Genomic DNA, 20,158 nt, shown 5'->3' with positions numbered 1-20,158 from the left:
TCTTTCTGACGATATCTTCATCTGCTTCTTGCAGTTGCAGCTAGTCTATGAGCTCTTGGTCTGTTTTCTGCCCTTGGGAGGGCCTAGGGTGCTCTATATTGTCTGTAAGGATTCAAAATTTGTTGTATATTAGTGTCTAATCATAAAATTTCCAAAGTGACAAGCTGGATGTAATAAACTATTCCAGACTGCAAAAAAAAAAAAAACCACAAAAAACAAGAAAATACAAACATGGTGTACTGTCTATAAAGTACAGCGGTAGATCTGTATTATAGAGATACACATCTCTACACAATTCTCTGTTTCTTTCCCTCTGAAAGTCTACATTCAGCTCTCGATGGTGTGATTACTTAGGAATAGATTTCATATACTTACTTTCATAATCAGTGAACTCGGAATTATTATTGTAGTATTGAGGATTGTACTGACTAAAACACTATGTTTATTCCATGTTAAATAACATCATCGTATCTTTGGATTCCATTTGTCCTGCTACTGATGTATTCACAGGAGGGGGAGGTGGGAGGAAAACCCAAGATCCATTGGGGTGGAGGAGGAATGTCAGAGGCTGTGGTTCTATTGTACTGCAGCTTGGGTTCTGGAAGAACACATTAATGCACCCAGATGGTTTGAAGCTAACTGAAGGGCTATGTTCTGTACAATTGTCTGTGGTGCTGCATTTTCATTTATGTAAAATTTATTTCCTTCAAGTAATATATTAATTTGGATGAAAATGAAGATGTTAAGGAATTTTCAGAATGGGTCTGTTTAACCCTCATTGGCTTTGTTTTTAGGCACTTAACTCAGAAAAGAAAAGATAGAAAAATACGTTTTGGGTTCTCTTCATCTGTACCACGGCACTCTTTGGTTAAGATTTGTCATTTTGTCATATTTGATTCTCTAGACTCCCTGAAAAATCCCCTACTTCATTAGATGGAGTCCGTGTCTCACCATGGCAGTGAAATGTTCCAGCTTTGCATTTAGCTAGGCCGTGGACACATGCCATGGCACTTGCCAGCCAATTGTGTCAGGGGCATCATCTGAATCAGAATTACTTGCATGAAAACAAGGAGTTGCAGATTCTTCCAGTGAAAGTGGAGAGGAGCAAGAGCTGCAGAACATTGCCAGGGTTGAATGTGCCATGGGATGCCATGTGGTGGCTGGTGTCTGGGGTGCTGGTTCTGCAGAAGATAGGGCTTATGGGGGCTGGTGCTGTGGTATAGCAGGTGAGGCTGCCTCCTGCAGTGCCAGCATCCCATATGGTCACCGGTTGGAGTCCAGCCTGCTCCACTTCCAATCCAGGTGTGCTGTGGCATGAGAAAGCAGTAGAAAATGGCCCATGTCCTTGGACCCCTGAACCCACATGGGAGACCTGGAAGAAGCTCCTAGCTCCTGGCTTTGGATCAGCTCTGCTCTGGCCATTGCATCCAATTGGGGAGTAAACCAGCAGATGGACGATTCTCTCTCTCTCTCTCTCTCTCTCTCTGCCTCTCCTCTCTCTGTAATTCTGACTTTCAAATAAATAAATCTTTTTTTTTAAAAAAAAGCTTATGCTTAAGGGTAGTGTTCATGGAAAATGTGTGGGACATTTTTCAGCAAGATTTTAGATGAATTTTCCAACCCCTGAACCTCCTAGAGATTGGAATAGACTTCTAATGCGTAACTTCCACTTATGCTTAATTAGGTTTTTGTTTTGAATTGTTTTTGATGAAACAGCAAGGAATTCTGAGTTATAGACTTCCTATTTCAGAGACAGAAGAACACTGATGCCTGCATTATAATTAAATAATGCCTATCACCCTTTCTTAAGCAACAAATGATCACAGATTCTCTCTTTGCTGCTAAGTAATGAGCATGGTGATTCTTCCCACCGTAACCACCTTCCCACCTACACTCCCTCCCCTCTTCCTCCTTCCTCTCCTATTGACATGGAATGCCTTACATAGCTAGGCTGAACTTTTAATCCACTTGGCCCTAGGTGTTCATACACTTCAACTCTGTGTGATTATTCATATGCCCTTTTTATGACAAGGCTTATGTCAGAATGACAAATTATATATTCACCTAATACTGAGAGTCATCAAATTGATTTCTATTTTCTTCTCTCTTAGGCAGTTCTTGAGGGGCAGAAATATTTATTTTGTATATCATGTATTTATTCAACTAAAAGACTGACTGTCAAGATGCTGAGTTTTAGTGTCAAAGCAAATATGTTTCTAGACCCCATGAAGTTTACAGTCTGGCAAGAAAGAGCCATCTACCCAAAGAATATTGTTTAACATAGTAAATGCTGGGGTGAAGTCAGTGGATAAAGATTGAAGCATTCTTAATCTAGCACCAACTCTAATCCCATGATCTCTAATTGAGAGAAGTAATCAGAAACACAGAACTCCATGTTACCCAGTTATCTCTTTGAATTTCTGATTAAAAAATAAAACATATCAAACAACACACAAATACCTAGGAGTGCATAATATTTATATACTATCTTGATATTAAAAATAAGAAAAAATAACCATTAAATAATAGCAACTTTGAATCTCCTTTGTTTTCTAGACAAGTTATAATCCTATGTGGTTCTTTACAGTACATTATTACTATAAATTACAGTACATCATTACAGTAAATTATTACAGTAAATAATTACAGTAAATTATTTTTGTAGGTACTCTTCATCTCTCTCACATTTTTCCATTTGATAAATCAGATTTTAAAAACTGAGACACAAGACAAAAGAAATATCTTTAAGCTAGTATTATATATTGATTGACATTCTAAAAAACAGTTATTTATTTATTTGAAAGTCACAGTTACACAGAGAGGAAGGGGAGAGAGAGAGAGAGAGAGAGAAGCATCTTCCATCTTTTGGTTCACTCACCAATTGGTCACAATGGCTGGAGCTGTACAGCTCCAATGCCAGCAGTCAGGAGCTTCTTCTGGGTCTCCCACACAGATGCAGCTGCCCAAGGACTTCGGCCATCTTCCACCGCTTTCCCTGGCCATAGCAGAGAGTTGGATCGAAAGCAGAGTAGCCGGGTTCAACCTCCACCCATATGGAATGTCAATGCTTTACATGCTATGCCACAGTGCTGGCCCCTTGATTGGCCTTTAACTTAGACTTTTTTATGATATTAAAAAACACCATGCTTTTCTAAGCTCTTTCCATTCAGTTTCTATTTTGTAAACTCCAGATAATACTGTCCCCAGAATTAATCTAAGGTATAAATGCTATGATATAAGGCATTTAAACCCTTAACCTGTCTCTTTGAATACGCAGCTATGTTAGCTCTGTGTCCATTCTTCTGTCTCTGTACTAGATGAATAAAAAGACAGTGTAAAATGATTTGAAAAGAACTATAAGGGGTCGGTGCTGTGCTGCTGCTGCCAATTGGGGAGTGAACCAGCAGATGGTAAACCTCTCTCTCTCTCTCTGTCTCTGCCTCTCCTTCTCTGTAACTCTGACTTCCAAATAAATCAATAAATCTTAAAAGAACTATAAACATCAATAAAACACAAATGAAAATTGTATTCTCAAAACTGGATATTAAACCATGCCTTCTACACCTCTGTTAAAAGCTACATTCTATCATAGTCATTTATGATTTCTAGGGCCAAAGTAGTAAATAAGATTTTTCTGGAAGAGACAGAGGTTATGAGGGAGCCAGGATTTGGGGTCAGTTAGCAGCAGTGAGTGTCACTCTTTCAGATTTGATTCAGGAAAGGAAGAAAGCAACTGATCCCTGAGATTTTGGTGGGGGGAAGGAAAGGAAGGAGGGACTGAATAAAAGCAAAGGCCCTCTGGTTGTGGGCACCCACCCCTGACTACAGCCTTTGGGAGGGCCAGCTGGTGTCTCTATGGATGATGTGGCCTGTACTCCATTTCCCAGAGTTCCCAGGAGCTCAGATGTATTATGCCTTCTGAATGCCTGTGCACATGTGCATGCTGCTGCCATTCCCTGGGGCCTGAGTTGGAACAGAGGGAGTTCATTCCCTGATCAGGGTCAGCCCTGGGGGCTGTGCTTCTCCTTCTCTGGCATTTACTGCATCTCCTGCTCTGCACATGCGATCCCAGGGAGTTTCCAAGTGCTCACCCCGAGCCTGCCTCCTGCTGCATCTTCCCTCTTCATCATTCACCTGTGGGTCCCACTTACCAGGGAGTCTCTTCCCGCCACTCCCCGAATCGCTCCCCGTGTGTCCAGAAGAAAGGGTACCTCCTCCAGGGACTTTCTGCTGCAGGTTTGGCATGCAGGAAGGGGCAGGACATGTGTGGGAGAAGGGTGGGTGCCAGGGAGCCATAGATCATGGCAGCTTCCCCCGAGGTCAGGACTGGGACCCGGGCTGTTCTGTCTCCCACCTCCACTTCCCAGGCTCCCAGTGCCTAGAATCTCTCCTGCAGGACCTCACCCAAACTGTCCCTAATGCGCTTTATTTAGTGGTTACAGGAGAGAGGGGGCAGCATTCTGGGAACATGCACACGCAGGGAAGGAAGGCAGAAAGACTCCAGCTCTCCACAGTTAAATAAGCTGGGTTCCCACTGTGGGTGGTCTCAGAATGCAGTCTGGCCAGGCCTCTTGATGTTTACTGGACTGGTTCCTGCAGGGTGGGTCTGGGTGGCCTTCAGCAGGGAGCCTGGGGCAGCAGAGGGGTGGGCAGGAGGATCTGACTAGGTTCTGCCCCACTGCTCTCATCCTGCACCTCATCTTCCTGGTGGGGAGCAGTGTGAAGTGTGCATTGATCCCTCTCAAGTATTAATTATCAGACTTTTCCAATGTGGAATTTGAAGCTGTTCCAGAAACCTGGGGTGGGAAAACTCCCTTCTTTCAAACAGGCACAGAGACAGGGGAGGATCCAAGGAGTTTCTATTAATGGCCCTAGGCACAGCTGGAATGATTTCCTGAGAATTGTGCATCAAATTCAAGTTTCTTAGCTGTTACAGCATTGGTGGGTTTAAATGGCAGCCTTCATGACTTAGGTCCACATTTCCAATGGTCAGTGGGTCCAGTATGTTTGTAAAAGAGATGCCGGGGACAGATTTATTAGGATAGATTTATGACTGGAGTTTACAGAAGCAGAACTTAGGACATCTTCCCTCCCTAGATAAGATTTCAGTGGGCAGCTGTTTCACTCGTTAATTGTGAGCATCCACTTTTAAAGGTTTGTGTTGGATGTGGTCCACTTCTCTTTCTTTGATGATTTATTTGGCTGCTTTTCATTTTCTGTCTTCAGCTATTTCTTCTCCTGTTAGCAAGGCTGTCAACTGTTTTGACCTGACGCTGATCCCTTTGCAAAGTGAGAAGGGAACTAAAATTAATGCAAGTCTACTGTGTTGTCAATAACTGGAGCTACTTTTTTAAAGATTTATTTATTCATTTGAAAGAGTTACACAGAGAGAGGAGAGAGAGAGAAAGAGAGAGAGACGTCTTCTGTCCGATGGTTCACTCCCCAATTGGCAGCAACAGCTGGAGCTGTGCCAGTCTGAAGCCAGGAGCTTCTTCTGGGATGAAGCTGTTTTTTAAAATAATTATTTATTTATTTGAAAGGCAGAGTTACAGAGTGGTAGAAACAGAAATCAATGGTTGGAGCTGTTTGGATCCAAAACCAGAAGCCAGGAGCTTTGTCCAGGTCTCATAGGTGGGTGCAGGAGATGAGGGATTTGGGCCATCTTCTACTGTTTTCCCAGGCCACAGCAGAGAGCTGGATGGGAAGTGCAGCAGCCAGGATCCCAACCGGCACCCATATAGGATGCTGACACTGCAGGCAGTAGCTTTACCCACTATGCAACAGTGTTGCCCACTAACTGGAGCCCTTTTAATCTGAGTTTGCATAAAGTGGAGAATTACAACATCATAAATACAGATAAGTAACATCTTTTTCTCTGCCCAGTACTTTACAGTTACCCAGTGATCCACTGAGAATCTTACATTCCACACTGTGTAATTAAGAAGGTCAGTTAATTGTCTTATTTTGGGTTCTGTGGTTAAACCCATGACATTTTTGACATGGGAGGATATTAGTTCTACAATTTCATAAAGACTGCTCTGTGGAAGCATCAATAGAAGTTATAACTGTGAGAGTGGTAAGAAAGAAGAGGGGAAGAAATAAGTGCCCCTTACTCCACTCAGAGATGTCCACAAATGGAGTAGAAGATGTGCCCTTGAAAACTATGGCTGACTTTCTGGGACAAACTGTGTTTGAGTGCTTCACATGTTCTTATAGAAAGGTGTTGCCACCAGGTTATTAGTATATTTATTTAGTTAGTTTTTAAAGATTTATTTATTTATTTGAAAATCAGAGCTACACAGAGAGAGAAGGAGAGACAGAGAGAAAGAGAGAGAGAGAGAGAGAGAGAGAGAGAGAGAGAGAGATATGTCTTCCATCAGGTTCATTTCCCCAGATAATACTACATCATTGTGAACTTTGCTCAGTTCCTGACCTATACCTTTCCTTTAACCTAGTACTTTGCCATGTAGTAGCCCATGAAAACTGCAGACTGCATAAATGAATGAATATTTGGAGGGTTGTGATTTCTTAGAGGAACATCATGAGACAGAAGGAATAAAACAAAACAAAAGTATCCTCCGTATATAGAAGATATACTGTTTTTGCAAGCTATAGAGAAGAGGAAGAAGAAGGAAAGTAGTGAGACTGGAAAGGTTGTGGCAAAGGTAATAGGCACTAGTCAAGAATTCAACAAGCCCATTAGGAAAGTATTTTTTTTTATTTTTTTTATTTTCTTTTTTTATCTTTTATTTAATGAATATAAATTTCCAAAGTACGACTCATGGGTTACAATGGCTTTCCCCCCCATACCGTCCCTCCCACCCACAACCCTCCCCTTTCCCACTCCCTCTCCCCTTCCATTCACATCAAGATTCATTTTTGATTATCTTAATATACAGAAGATCAGCTTAGTATACCTTAAGTAAGGATTTCAACAGTTTGTTCCCACACAGAAACATAAAGTGAAAAATAATAGATGATTTTTTTTTAAATGATGATGAAATCAGATCAGACCTATTGTCATGTTTAATCCCAGTGAGAGTCAAGTTGGGAATTGATAATTTCTTTTTTTTTTTTTTTTACAGAAGATCAGTTTAGTGTACATTAAGTAAAGATTTCAATCGTTTGCACCCCCATAGAAACACAAAGTGAAATATACTGTTTGAGTAGTCGTTATAGCATTAAGCCTCAGTGTACAGCACATTAAGGACAGAGATCCTACATGAGGAGTAAGTGCACAGTGACTCCTGTTGTTGACTTTACAAATTGACACTCCTGTTTATGGCATCAGTAATCTCCCTTTGCACCAGTCATGAGTTTCCAAGGTTATGGAAGCCCCTTGAGTTCTCCGACTCTTATCTTGTTTAGACAAGGTCATAGTCAAAGTGGAGGTTCTCTCCTCCCTTCAGAGAAAGGCACCTCCCTCTTTGAAGACCTGTTCTTTCCACTGGGATCTCACTCACAGAGATCTTTTTGCCAGAGTGTCTTGGCTTTCCATGCCTGAAATACTCTCATGGGCTTTTCAGCCAGATGCGAGTGCCTTTAGGGCTGATTCTGAGGCCAGAGTGCTATTTAGGACATCGCCATTCTATGAGTCTGCTGAGTATCTCACTTCCCATGTTAGATCACTCTCCCCTTTATTTATTCTATCGGTTAGTGTTAGCAGATACTAGACTTGTTTATGTGCTCCCTTTGACTCTTAGTCCTTTCATTATGATCAATTGTGAACTGAAATTGATCACTTGGAATAGTGAGATGGCATTGGCACATGCCACCTTGATGGGATTGAATTGGAATCCCCTGGTATGTTTCCAACTCTACCAATTGGGGCAAGTCAGCCCGAGCATGCCCCAAATTATACATCTCTTCCCTCTCTTATTCCCACTTTTATGTTTAACAGGGATCACATTTCAGTTAATTTTCAACACTTAAGAATAACTGTGTGATAATTACAGAATTAAACCAGTCATATTAAGTAGAACAGACAAAAAAAAATACTATGAGGGATAATGTATTAAGTTGTCCATTAGCAGTCAGGGCTATGCTGATCAAGTCACCATTTCTCATAGTGTCCATTTCACTTCAGGAGGTTTCCTTTTTGGTGTTCAGTCAGTTGTCACTGATCAGGGAGAACATATGGTATTTGTCCCTTTGGGACTGGCTTACTTCACTCAGCATGATGTGTTCCAGATTCCTCCATTTTGTTGCAAATGACTGGATTTCGTTGTTTCTTACTGCGGTATAGTATTCTAAAGAATACATATCCCATAATTTCTTTATCCAGTCTACCAATGATGGGCATTTAGGTTGGTTCCAGGTCTTGGCTATTGTGAATTGTGCTGCAATAAACATTAGGGTGCAGACCGCTTTTTTGTTTATCAATTTAAACTCCTTTGGGTAAATTCCAAGGAGTGGGATGGCTGGGTCGAACGGTTTCTGAGGAATCTCCAGACTGATTTCCATAGTGGCTTGACCAGTTTGCATTCCCACCAACAGTGGGTTAGTGTCCCTTTTTCCCCACATCCTCGCCAGCATCTGTTGTTGGTAGATTTCTGTATGTGAGCCATTCTAACCGGGGTGAGGTGAAACCTCATTGTGCTTTTGATTTGCATTTCCCTGATTGCTAGTGACCTTGAACCTTTTTTCATGTGCCTGTTGGCCATTTGGATTTCCTCTTTTGAAAAATGTCTATTGAGGTTCTTGGCCCATCTCTTAAGTGGGTTGTTGGTTTTGTTTTTGTGGAGTTTCTTGATCTCTTTGTAGATTCTGGTTATTAACCCTTTATCTGTTGCATAGTTTGCAAATATTTTTTCCCATTCTGTCGGTTGTCTCTTCACTCTCCTGACTGTTTCTTTTGCAGTACAGAAACTTCTCAATTTGATGCAATCCCAATAGTTGATTTTGGCTTTGACTGTCTGTGCCTCCCGGGTCTTTTCCAGAAATTCTTTGCCTGTGCCAATATCTTGAAGGGTTTCTCCAATGTTCTCTAATAACTTAATGGTGTCAGGACGTAGATTTAGGTCTTTAATCCACGTTGAGTGGATTTTTGTGTAAGGTGTAAGGTAGGGGTCTTGCTTCATGCTTCTGCACGTGGAAATCCAGTTTTCCCAGCACCATTTATTGAATAGACTGTCCTTGCTCCAGGAATTAGTTTTAGATCCTTGATCAAATATAAGTTGGCTGTAGGTGTTTGGATTGATTTCTGGTGTTTCAATTCTGTTCCATTGGTCTATCCATCTGTTTCTGTACCAGTACCATGCTGTTTTGATTACAACTGCCCTGTAGTATGTCCTGAAGTCTGGTATTGTGATGCCTCCGGCTTTGTTTTTGTTGTACAAGATTGCTTTAGCTATTCGAGGTCTCTTGTGCCTCCATATGAATTTCAGCATCATTTTTTCTAGATCTGCGAAGAATGTCTTTGGTATCTTGATTGGGATTGCATTGAATGTATAAATTGCTTTTGGGAGAATGGACATTTTGATGATGTTGATTCTTCCAATCCATGAGCATGGAAGATTTTTCCATTTTTTGGTATCCTCTTCTATTTCTTTCTTTAAGGTTTTGTAATTTTCATCGTAGAGATCTTTAACGTCCTTGGTTAAGTTTATTCCAAGGTATTTGATTGTTTTTGTAGCTATTGTGAATGGGATTGATCTTAGCAGTCCTTTCTCAGTCATGGCATTACTTGTGTATACAAAGGCTGTTGATTTTTGTGCATTGATTTTATATCCTGCCACTTTGCCAAACTCCTCTATGAGTTCCAATAGTCTCTTAGTAGAGTTCTTTGGATCCTTTAAGTACAGAATCATGTCGTCTGCAAAGAGGGATAGTTTGACTTCTTCCTTCTTGATTTGTATTCCTTTGATTTCTTTTTCTTGTCTGATGGCTCTGGCTAAAACTTCCAGAACTATGTTAAATAGCAGTGGTGAGAGTGGGCATCCCTGCCTGGTGCCAGATTTCAGTGGAAATGCTTCCAACTTTTCCCCATTCAATAGGATGCTGGCTGTGGGTTTTTTATAAATTGCTTTGATTATATTGAGGAATGTTCCTTCTATACCCAATTTGCTTAGAGTTTTCATCATGAAAGGGTGTTGAATTTTATCAAATGCTTTCTCTGCATCAATTGAGATAACCATATGGTTTTTCTTCTGCAGTCTGTTAATGTGGTGAATCACATTGATTGATTTGCGAATGTTGAACCATCCCTGCATACCAGGGATGAATCCCACTTGGTCTGGGTGGATGATTTTCCTGATGTGTTGTTGTATTCTATTGGCCAGAATTTTATTGAGGATTTTTGCATCTATGTTCATCAGGGATATTGGTCTGTAATTCTCTTTCAGTGCTGCATCTTTCTCTGGCTTAGGGATTAAGGTGATGCTGGCTTCATAGAAAGAATTTGGGAGGATTCCCTCTTCTTCGATTGTTCTGAATAGTTTGAGAAGAAATGGGATTAGTTCTTCTTTAAATGTCTGGTAGAATTCAGCAGTGAATCCATCTGGTCCTGGGCTTTTCTTTGTTGGGAGGGCCTTTATTACTGTTTCAATTTCTGTTTCAGTTATGGGTCTATTTAGGTTTTCGATGTCTTCATGGTTCAATTTTGGTAGATTGCATGTGTCCAGGAATCTATCCATTTCTGATAGGTTTTCCTGTTTGCTGGCATACAGGTCCTTGTAGTAATTTCTGATGATTCTTTTTTATTTCTGTGGTGTCTGTTGTTACGTTTCCTTTTTCATCTCTGATTTTATTGATTTGGGTCTTTTCTCTTCTTTTTTTTAGTTAGTTGGGCCAATGGGGTGTCAATTTTGTTTATTTTTTCAAAAAACCAGCTTCTCGCTTGGCTGATTTTTTGTAATGTTTTTTTGGATTCAATCCTGTTAATTTCTTCTCTGGTTTTAATTATTTCTCTTCTCCTTCTAGATTTGGGTTTGGTTTGCTGCAGTTTTTCTAGGTCCTTGAGGTGCGCTGAAAGCTCATTTATTTGGTACCTTTCCAATTTCTTGATGTAGGCACCTATTGCTATAAATTTGCCTCTCAATACTGCTTTTGCTGTATCCCATAAGTTTTGATATGTTGTGTTGTTGTCTTCATTTACTTCCAGAAAGTTTTTGATTTCTCTTTTGATTTCTTGAATGACCCAGTGTTCATTCAGGAGCATGTTGTTCAGTCTCCATGTGTTTGCATACTTTCTGGGGTTTCCTGAGTTGCTAATTTCCAGCTTCATCCCACTGTGGTCTGAGAAGCTGCATGGTATGATTCTAATTCTTTTAAATTTGCTGAGACTTGCTTTATGGCCTAGTATGTGATCAATCTTAGAGAAGGTTCCATGCGCTGCTGAGAAGAATGTGAAGTCTGTAGATGTAGGGTTGAAAGTTCTGTAGATATCTGTTAGATCCATTTGGACAATAGTGTCAATTAAATCTGCTGTTTCCTTGTTGATCTTCTGTCCAGATGATCTGTCTATTTCTGAGAGTGGAGTATTGAAGTCCCCCAGTACTATTGTATTGGAATCTAAATCTCCCTTTAAGTCCCTTAACATATCTTTTAAATAGACCGGTGCCCTGTAATTAGGTGCATATACATTTATAATAGTTACATCTTCCTGTTGAATTGAACCCTTAATCATTATATAGTGTCCCTCTTTGTCTCTCTTAACAGTTTTTGTATTAAAGTTTATTTTGTCTGATATTAATATGGCTACACCTGCTTTTTTTTTGGTTTCTGTTGGCATGGAATATCTTTTTCCAACCTTTCACTTTCAGTCTGCATGCCTCTTTGTTAGAGAGATGTGTTTCTTGTAGGCAACAAATAGTTGGGTTGTGTTCTGTGAGCCAGTCAGCCAAACGGTGTCTTTTAACTGAAGAATTCAGACCGTTAATGTTCAATGTGACAATTGATACGTAGTGACTTTGCCCTGCCATTTTCCCGGAAATATTTTCTAGTATATGCTTTGAGCTTCCCATGCTCTTTTACTGGTAGGTGTTCTTCCTTTCCCTTCTTTCATATTGATGGCCGTGTTTCTGTGTTTCTGAGTGTAGCACATCTTTAAGTATCTTTTGCAGGGCCGGACGAGTGGCCACAAAGTCTTTCAATTTCTGTTTGCTATGAAAGGTCTTTATTTCACCTTCATTCACAAATGAGAGCTTGGTAGGATATAATATTCTGGGCTGGCAATTTTTCTCTCTTAGCACCTATGCTATGTCTCGCCATTCCCTCCTAGCTTGTAGGGTTTCTGATGAGAAGTCAGCTGTGAGTCTGATTGGAGATCCTCTGAGAGTAATCTGACGTTTCTCTCTTGCACATTTTAGGATCTTTTCTTTATGTTTCACTGTGGTAAGTTTAATTACCACGTGTCGTGGTGAGGATCTCTTTTGGTCATGTTTATTGGGGGTTCTATGAGCTTCCTGTACTAGGATATCTCTGTCCTTCTCCAAACCTGGAAAGTTCTCTGCTAGTATCTCACTAAAAAGGCCTTCCAATCCTTTCTCTCTCTCCATGCCTTCAGGAACTCCTAGAACTCGAATGTTGTTTTTTTTAATAGTATCCTGTAGATTCCCAACAATATTTTTTAGGTTTCTAATTTCCTCTTCTTTTCTTTGGTTTGACTGTATGTTTTCCTGTGCTCTATCTTCTAAGTCCGATATTCTCTCTTCTGCTTCACCCATTCTGTTTTTAAGGCTTTCTAATGTGTTTGTCATTTGATCTATTGAGCTCTTCATTTCATTTTGATTTCTCTTGACTATTACACTTTCCTGTTCTACTAGTTTCTGAGTTTCATTTTGACTCTTCCTTAAAATTTCATTTTCACGAGAGAGATTTTCAATCTTGTCCATTAAGGATTTCTGTAGTTCAAGGATTTGCTTTTGAAAACTTCTAAATGTTCTTATCATAAATTTTTTGAAATCCGTATCTTGCATTTCTTCTATCTCATCATCTTCATACTCTTGGCTTGGGGTGTTTTGCTTATTTGGAGGCATCATAGTGTCATCGTTGATCTTGCTCCCTCTATTTCTGTGTTTGTTACTCGGCATAGTTAATTCTTCTTGCGTCACTGTGCGTTTTTTTTCTTTTTTTTTTTTTTTATACTGTGTCCGTGTTAAGTGGACTGCCTGCTGTTGGAGGAGCCTTGGAGGCTTGAGATGGGTGCGGCCTGAGAGCTCTGCCTGGTTCTTCCTGGTTAAGGGTGTGCAAAGGTGACACCCTCAGGTTATGCTTGGTAAATCTCTCTCTTTTTATTTATTTATTTATTTTATTTATTCAGGGGGTAAGTAACACCGCAGGGCAGGGCTGTGCAGAATTGATGGTATTTAGCTTCCAGTCTTTGGCTCCTCTGGACTCCCACTGGGTTGGCTAGGCTACTGAATTGTAGTGACTCAGTTCCTTAACTCTCCCCCATTGATATGTAAATCCAAAGAGGAGGCCTGCTCTTTTTCTTGGGAATTCTTCAAGCCTTGCAGCCTTGTAACCTTTGCAAGGTTAGGGGGAAGAGAAACCCCAAAGCTTTTTTTTTTCCTTCTTTCCGGTAGTGAGTTTGCTGCACTTTCCGGCCCCCCTCTAGATTCTGACCCCCGTTTCCCCACCAATGTCTCGGGTTATTGAGCTCACCTCCCCTTCCAGCGCCGATGTGTGGACTCGGAGCCCTGAGTGTCCCAAGTCTCCCCGCTGTTGTCTGTGTAGCATGCACTCCCCTTGGAGCACTGTCGCGCAGACCCTGGGGCTTCTGCGTCTGGGTCCCGCGACTTGGCTTCCGCGCGGTGGGCGACCTTGTTCTCCCAGTAGGTCCTCCGATTCACGCCTGCTCCATCCAGAAGGGTTTCCCCTGTATCTTTGTGGGGAATCAAGGCAGGACTGCCTGTTGCTCAGCCACCTACACCCACACCTGAGCAGTTTCTGGACCACTTCCCGCTTGCGAGGTCTCAGGCTTCCTCTTCTCCCATTAGGAAAGTATTAAGGATTCTTTACTTCCATGTAGACTCTGCCCTCTAATGGTGAACAGGGTCCTCTAAACCCACTTGTTGCACAAATGAAAACCCAAGCATTGTCTTCTCCCACAGATGGAGTCTGCTATTGGTTTTGATTTACATTTCCCTAATGGCTAGTGATATTGGGCATGTTCATCTATGTCTTGACAATTGAGATTTCTTCTTCTGAGAAACATCTATTCTGATCATTGCCCATTTCTTACGTGTACATTTTGCTTCTTGTTTGGAGTTTTTCCAGTTCTATATATGTATGTTCTGGCTATCAATCTTTTGTCATAGTCAGAGTTTTCAATGTTTCCTGCCATTCCGTCCATTGTATCTTCACTCTGTTGATTACTTTGTTGTGAAGATGTATCTTAATTTGATATGCTCAAATTTGTATATTTTATTTTTGTTACTTGTGCTTTTGGAATCTTATGCAAACTGTTGTCTCTGCTAATGTTTTACAGTTTCTCATATGTTTACTTAGGTTTTGGGTTTTTTTTTAACATACATAATTTTATTACAAAATTTTTTTTAAAAAAAACAACACAGAATGCAACATCCTAACAAAAAATCCAAATTTACAAATGATATTAATTCCTACAACTTTGCTGCGCTACCATACACAAGTCAAGAAATTAAAGAAACCATTAAATATTTAGGAACATTCAACATCAGAAGCTTTAAAATCTAACTGTATGTAGTAGCCCCTCAAAAAGCTACAACCTGCATTTTTTAAAAAAAGTATTTTCTCTACAAAGAATCTTATCAGCTATACAAAAATCTGTACAGTTTTTTTATACTGAAGCTAATATTGAGCTGCACTTGAATTCACATTCTTAGCAAAACAACTGCCTGAGCACACACGCACACTCCACACTCATCATTACAGGATAGCCATTTATTCTTCATCTTCATCCTCTTCCTCATCATCTTCATCTTCTTCTTCTTCCTCTTCTTCCTCCACATCTTCAGGTTCATTCTTCTTGTTTGAGCCTGTGGGCCTACCAGGGCCCTTCTTTCCCGCTTCACTTTTGCCCTTGGCACGGTATGCAGCAATATCCTTTTCATATTTCTCCTTTAGCTTAGCTGCTTTCTGTTCATATGGTTGTTTATCTTTGGCTGAGTGTTCAGACCGCATCTCACCCAATTTTTTTGCAGTGTCCCCAATGGACAGGCCAGGGTGTTCACTTTTGATCTTTGGGCGATGTTCAGAGCAAAAGAGAAAGAAGGCAGATGGTGGTCTTTTAGGAGCATTGGGATCCTTTTTCTTTCCCTTCTTATCACCCTTGGGAGGAACGTAATTTTTCATCTCCCTGTCATAACGAGCTTTTTCACTTTTTGCCATATCTTCAAACTTGGACTTTTCCTTTGCAGACATGGTCTTCCATCTCTCCGAGCATTTCTTAGAGAATTCTGCGAAATTGACCGAAGAGTCAGGGTGTTTCTTCTTGTGCTCTTCCCGGCACGTCTGCACGAAGAAGGCATAGGAGGACATTTTGCCCCTTGGCTTGTTGGGGTCTCCTTTACCCATGACGACGGAACGGCGGCCACCTGGTGTGAGTTGTTCCTCAGACTCCCGCAGAGCGGCCAGATCCGACGGCATTGCTTCCTTCCCTCAGCTCCGGCATGAACTCAGGATGTGAGGGCGATCTGGCTGCGACATCTGTCACCCCATTGATCGCCAGGGTTGATTCGGCTGATCTGGCTGGCTAGGCGGGTGTCCCCTTCCTCCCTCACCACTCCATGTGCGTCCCTCCTGAAGCTGCGTGCTGGGTCGAAGAGGACGACCTTCCCCGCTAGAGGAGGACCGGTCTTCGGTCAAGGGTATACGAGTAGCTGTGCTCCCCTGCTAGAACCTCAAAACAAGCTCTCAAGGTTTTGGTTTTATATTTAGACTTTTAATTAACCTTGAGTTGCTTTTGCATAGTGTATGAGGTGTTGGGGTATCTTTTCAGGCTTCTACATATGGATAATCACTTTCCTTTAAACCATTTGCTAAGGGGATTCTTCTTTCTCCTGTTTGTTTTCTTTCTTTTATTAAATAGGGGTTGGCTGTAGAAAAGTCAGTTTATTTCAGCTGCCTATTTTTTCCATTGAACTATGTGTCTGTTTTTCCAACAGTGCTAACACTGCTTCTATTTTTTTTTAAGATTTCTTTATTTGAAAGGCCAGATGCTTCTTCCAAGTCTCTCATGTGGGTGCCAGCACCCAAGAACATGGTCCATCTTCCACCAATTTCCCAGGTGCATTAGTAGGGAGCTGGATTGGAAGTGGAGAACCTGGTCTTCGAGCAACAACATATGGGATACATGCACAGCAGGACAAGGCATTAACCTACTACACCACAGCATCAAACCCTTCCTTATTTACTTCTGCTGTGATCTTTCATTATTCACTTTTCTACTGCCCCACAACTTGACTCATTCCTGTTTTTTTTTTTTTTCTGTGTCCTGGAGGATGGTAGTAGGTTGCTTCTGGGATATCTTTTTTTTTATGTTAGTAGGTACTTGGTAATCTAAAATCATAGTTTTTACTTTCTATATTTCTCTGCTAATCACGAGGACCTTCTAGATGACAGCAGAAAATGCTAGCAGAAATGAGGATATATTAATTTGCTAAGAAAATACCACAGAGAATATGATTTAAATCATGGAATTTTACTTCTCAGAGTTGTAGAGCTTGAAAATATCAGATCAAGGTGCTAATAGGCTCGATTTTTCCAGAAGCCCTTCTCTGATGTGACAGACACATCTATCATTTGATCTGCTTAAAAGCACTTTCTTCAGGTAGAGTTATGTTGGTGGTTAGCACTTCAGTGTTTGAGTTTTAGGGAGGCACATTTCAGTCCACAACAGCAAAGGGGCCCTGTGGTCTACTTCAATGACAGCCATCTCTGCGGAGGATAGAAAGTTTGAAATCAGCATTAGGATTTCTCACATTATTACTGTCAGTGCTATCTCCATCAAATGTGCATTCATGTACACACAAACAAAACTACCTGTACACATAAACACATTCAACAGTGGAAATGCCTGATGGTTGTGTACAGATAACATCAATATAATAATCCATAAGATGGCCTATTAGCAGACATTAAAAGAGAATTAGAAAGAATGACAACAAAATCTGCAGTTACCTATATTTATGTCTATATGTATGATATTCAGTATTTATAGTTGCTAAAAGATGAATACTGATGTGTGGAAATAAAAGCTAAACCTTACCTTGCAATATTGCAGCCTAGTCTACATGAAAGATGTCTTCCTAAAACCTTTCCCTGGGCCCACTCTGTGGCATAGTAGATTAAGCATCCACCTGCAGCACCAACATCCCACATGGGCACCAGTTTGAGTCCCTGCTCCTGCACTTCCAATCCAGCTCTTTGCTAATGGCCTAGGAATGCAGTGGAATATGCCCTGAGTGCTTGGGCCCCTGCACCCATGTGAGAGACCTGGAGGAAGCTGCTGACTCCTGGCTTCTGGCACCTGGCTTCAGATCGGCCCAGCTCCAGCCATTCTGGCCATTTAGGGGTGAACCAGTGGATAGCAGACCTCTCTTTCTCTTCCTCTCTATATCTGTCACTCTGCCTCACAATAAAGAAATACATTTTTTAAAAACTTTTCCCTTTTTAAATTTCTTAATTGTTTTAAAGATTTATTTATTTATTTATTTACAAGTCGAGTTACAGACAGAGAGGAGAACCAGAGAGAAAGAGGGAGGTCTTCCATCTGATGTTCACTCCCTAATTGATTGCAACTGCCATAGCTGTGCTGATCCGATGCCAGGAGCCAGAAGCTAGTTCCAGGTCTCCCAGATCGGTACAGGGGCCCAAGGACTTGGGCCATCTTCTACTACTTTGCCAGGCCATAGCAGAGAGCAGGATCAGAAGTGGAGCAGCTGAGTATTGAACCGGCCCCCATATGGGATGCTGGAGCTTCAGGCGAGGGTGTTAACCTGCTCCACCACAGCACCAGTCCAACATTTTAAATTTCTGATACTCTAAAGTAGCAAAGGACTGCATTACATCTAGGAAAGATGTATTTAAAAATTATAAATCTAGTGCATTTTAGCAGAAGTCCTAACAAATACTTCTGATTTTCTCAACATTATGTATAAATAAATGATAGAATGAGTCATTGTCAGATTAATAGAAGGAGTTTGAGAGGATTGTCTCTCTTTCAATTGAGTTGAATAGTTTGAGAAGCATTAGCTCTTTAAAAGACTTGTAGAATTCAATAGTGAGGCTGTCTGATCCTGGACTTTTCCTTGTTGGGAGGGTCTTTATTACTCATCCAATCTCTGTCTTGGTTTTTGATTTGTTTAGCTTTTCTATGTGTCTTCATGACTCAATTTTGGTATATTGTGTATGTCCAGGAATCTGTTGATTTTTCCTCTAGGTTTTCCAATTTGTTAACCATCACAACAGATGCCCGCATCATATATTGCAGTGCTAATCTGCGTTTTGGGTACTCCACTTCCAAATCAGTTTCATGTTAATATCCCTGGGAAGCAATGGATAATAGCTCAAATTCTTTCCTTCTTGTCATCTAATTTGGAGAACTGTAACCTCAATGGGGACTTGAAACCTGGTCTTGCACAGTGGTAGCCATATAGAAAGTGAACCAGCAGATGGGAGATCTCTCTGCTTCTCTTTCCTTCTCTCTTTGTCTCTGTGTCTCTCTGCCATTTTTTATCATATTAAAATATTTAATTACTTATTTGAAAGAGTTACAGAGAGAGGGAGAGACAGAAATCTTCCACCACCTAATTCATTTTTGAGATGACTTTAATAGCCAGAGTGTGGCCAGGTTGAAGCCAGGAGCTTTTCCTCCGATGTGCGTGGCAGCATCCCAGCCACTTGGGCCAACTTTCCCTGCTTTTTCAGTCCATTGGTAAGGAGCTGGATCAGAAATGGAATAGCTGGTACTTGAACTGGTGCACGTAGAGGATGCCAATGTAACAGATAGCAACTTTGTCCACTGCACCACAACCACCAGCTCCTCTTTCTGCCTTTCCAATAAATAAATCTTTTGAAAAAGAATTTAAGGTAGTAAAAGTAATCATGACTGAGCAATGACAAATTTATTGAAGTGATCGACTTTCTTAAAGGTCTATTTATGAATTTGAAAGGCAGCACTAGAAAGAGAGAGTGGGAGAGATGGATCTTCCTCCTGGTTTGTTCGCTCCTCAAATGGCTGCAGTGACTGTGGCTAGGCCAGACTGATATCAGGAGCCAGGGGCTTCTTCCAGGTCTCTCACATGGGTGCAGGAGCCCCAATATTTGAGTCACCCTGTGCTGCTTTTCCAGACACATTAGCAGGGAACTGGATCCGTTTGGAGCATTAATGTCTATGATACTCTCCTTGCAGTTGAAGGATTTAGAATCCATTTCAATTATGGGTGGGCCAAGTACAACAGCTCCCAATTGTCCAAGGTTTGGATTAGATGGGTTCTGAGAAATTTTGTTAAAATAGTTATTAATCATAACTCTCAGTTTAAGCTTTTCTTACCAAATTTTCATGTTTGCTGATGTTTATATCTATGGGAAAATTGGGTCTCTGGATTGCAACCAATGAAAGCATCCAGACTAACAGTAATAAGGTCAACAGTCAGCAGAATGATGTCCAGCTGAACTGAAATAGCTTTTCTTATTTGGTAGAGGGGTTACCTCCTGCATTATACTGACATACTGACATAGACAGTAGATATTGGAGCCTGTCTCTTCTGCCAAATGGAGAATGCCGCATTTTGATCCATCATATATATTTATATATTATAATCTATATTATATATTTCTATACATAATATAGAATTACATATAATTATCATAAATATATAATATATAATTATATATAAATATTATATATGAATTTATTTATATATAAATATATAATTATTTCTGATCCAGCTCCATACCAATGGATTGAAAAACCAGTGAAAGATGGTCCAAGTGCCTGGGTTGCTGCCACACACATTGGAGGAGGAGCTCCTGACTTCAACCTGGCCACACTCTGGCTATTGAAGTCATCTCAATAATATATATATATGATATATACAATAGTTATAATAAATTATATAATATTATCTGTTTATAATTATTATATATTATATAATATATGATAAAGCATAATATATTTTATATATGAATATATTTATATACATAAATATATATAAATAAATGTAAATATATA

The sequence above is a fragment of the Oryctolagus cuniculus genome, chromosome 18 (assembly GCF_051225735.1).
Source record: "Oryctolagus cuniculus isolate XC-2025 breed Fujian yellow rabbit chromosome 18, ASM5122573v1, whole genome shotgun sequence".
Classification (NCBI taxonomy): Eukaryota; Metazoa; Chordata; class Mammalia; order Lagomorpha; family Leporidae; genus Oryctolagus; species Oryctolagus cuniculus.
The sequence above is the reverse complement of the archived record's forward strand: the minus strand, read 5'-3'. Positions refer to the sequence as shown.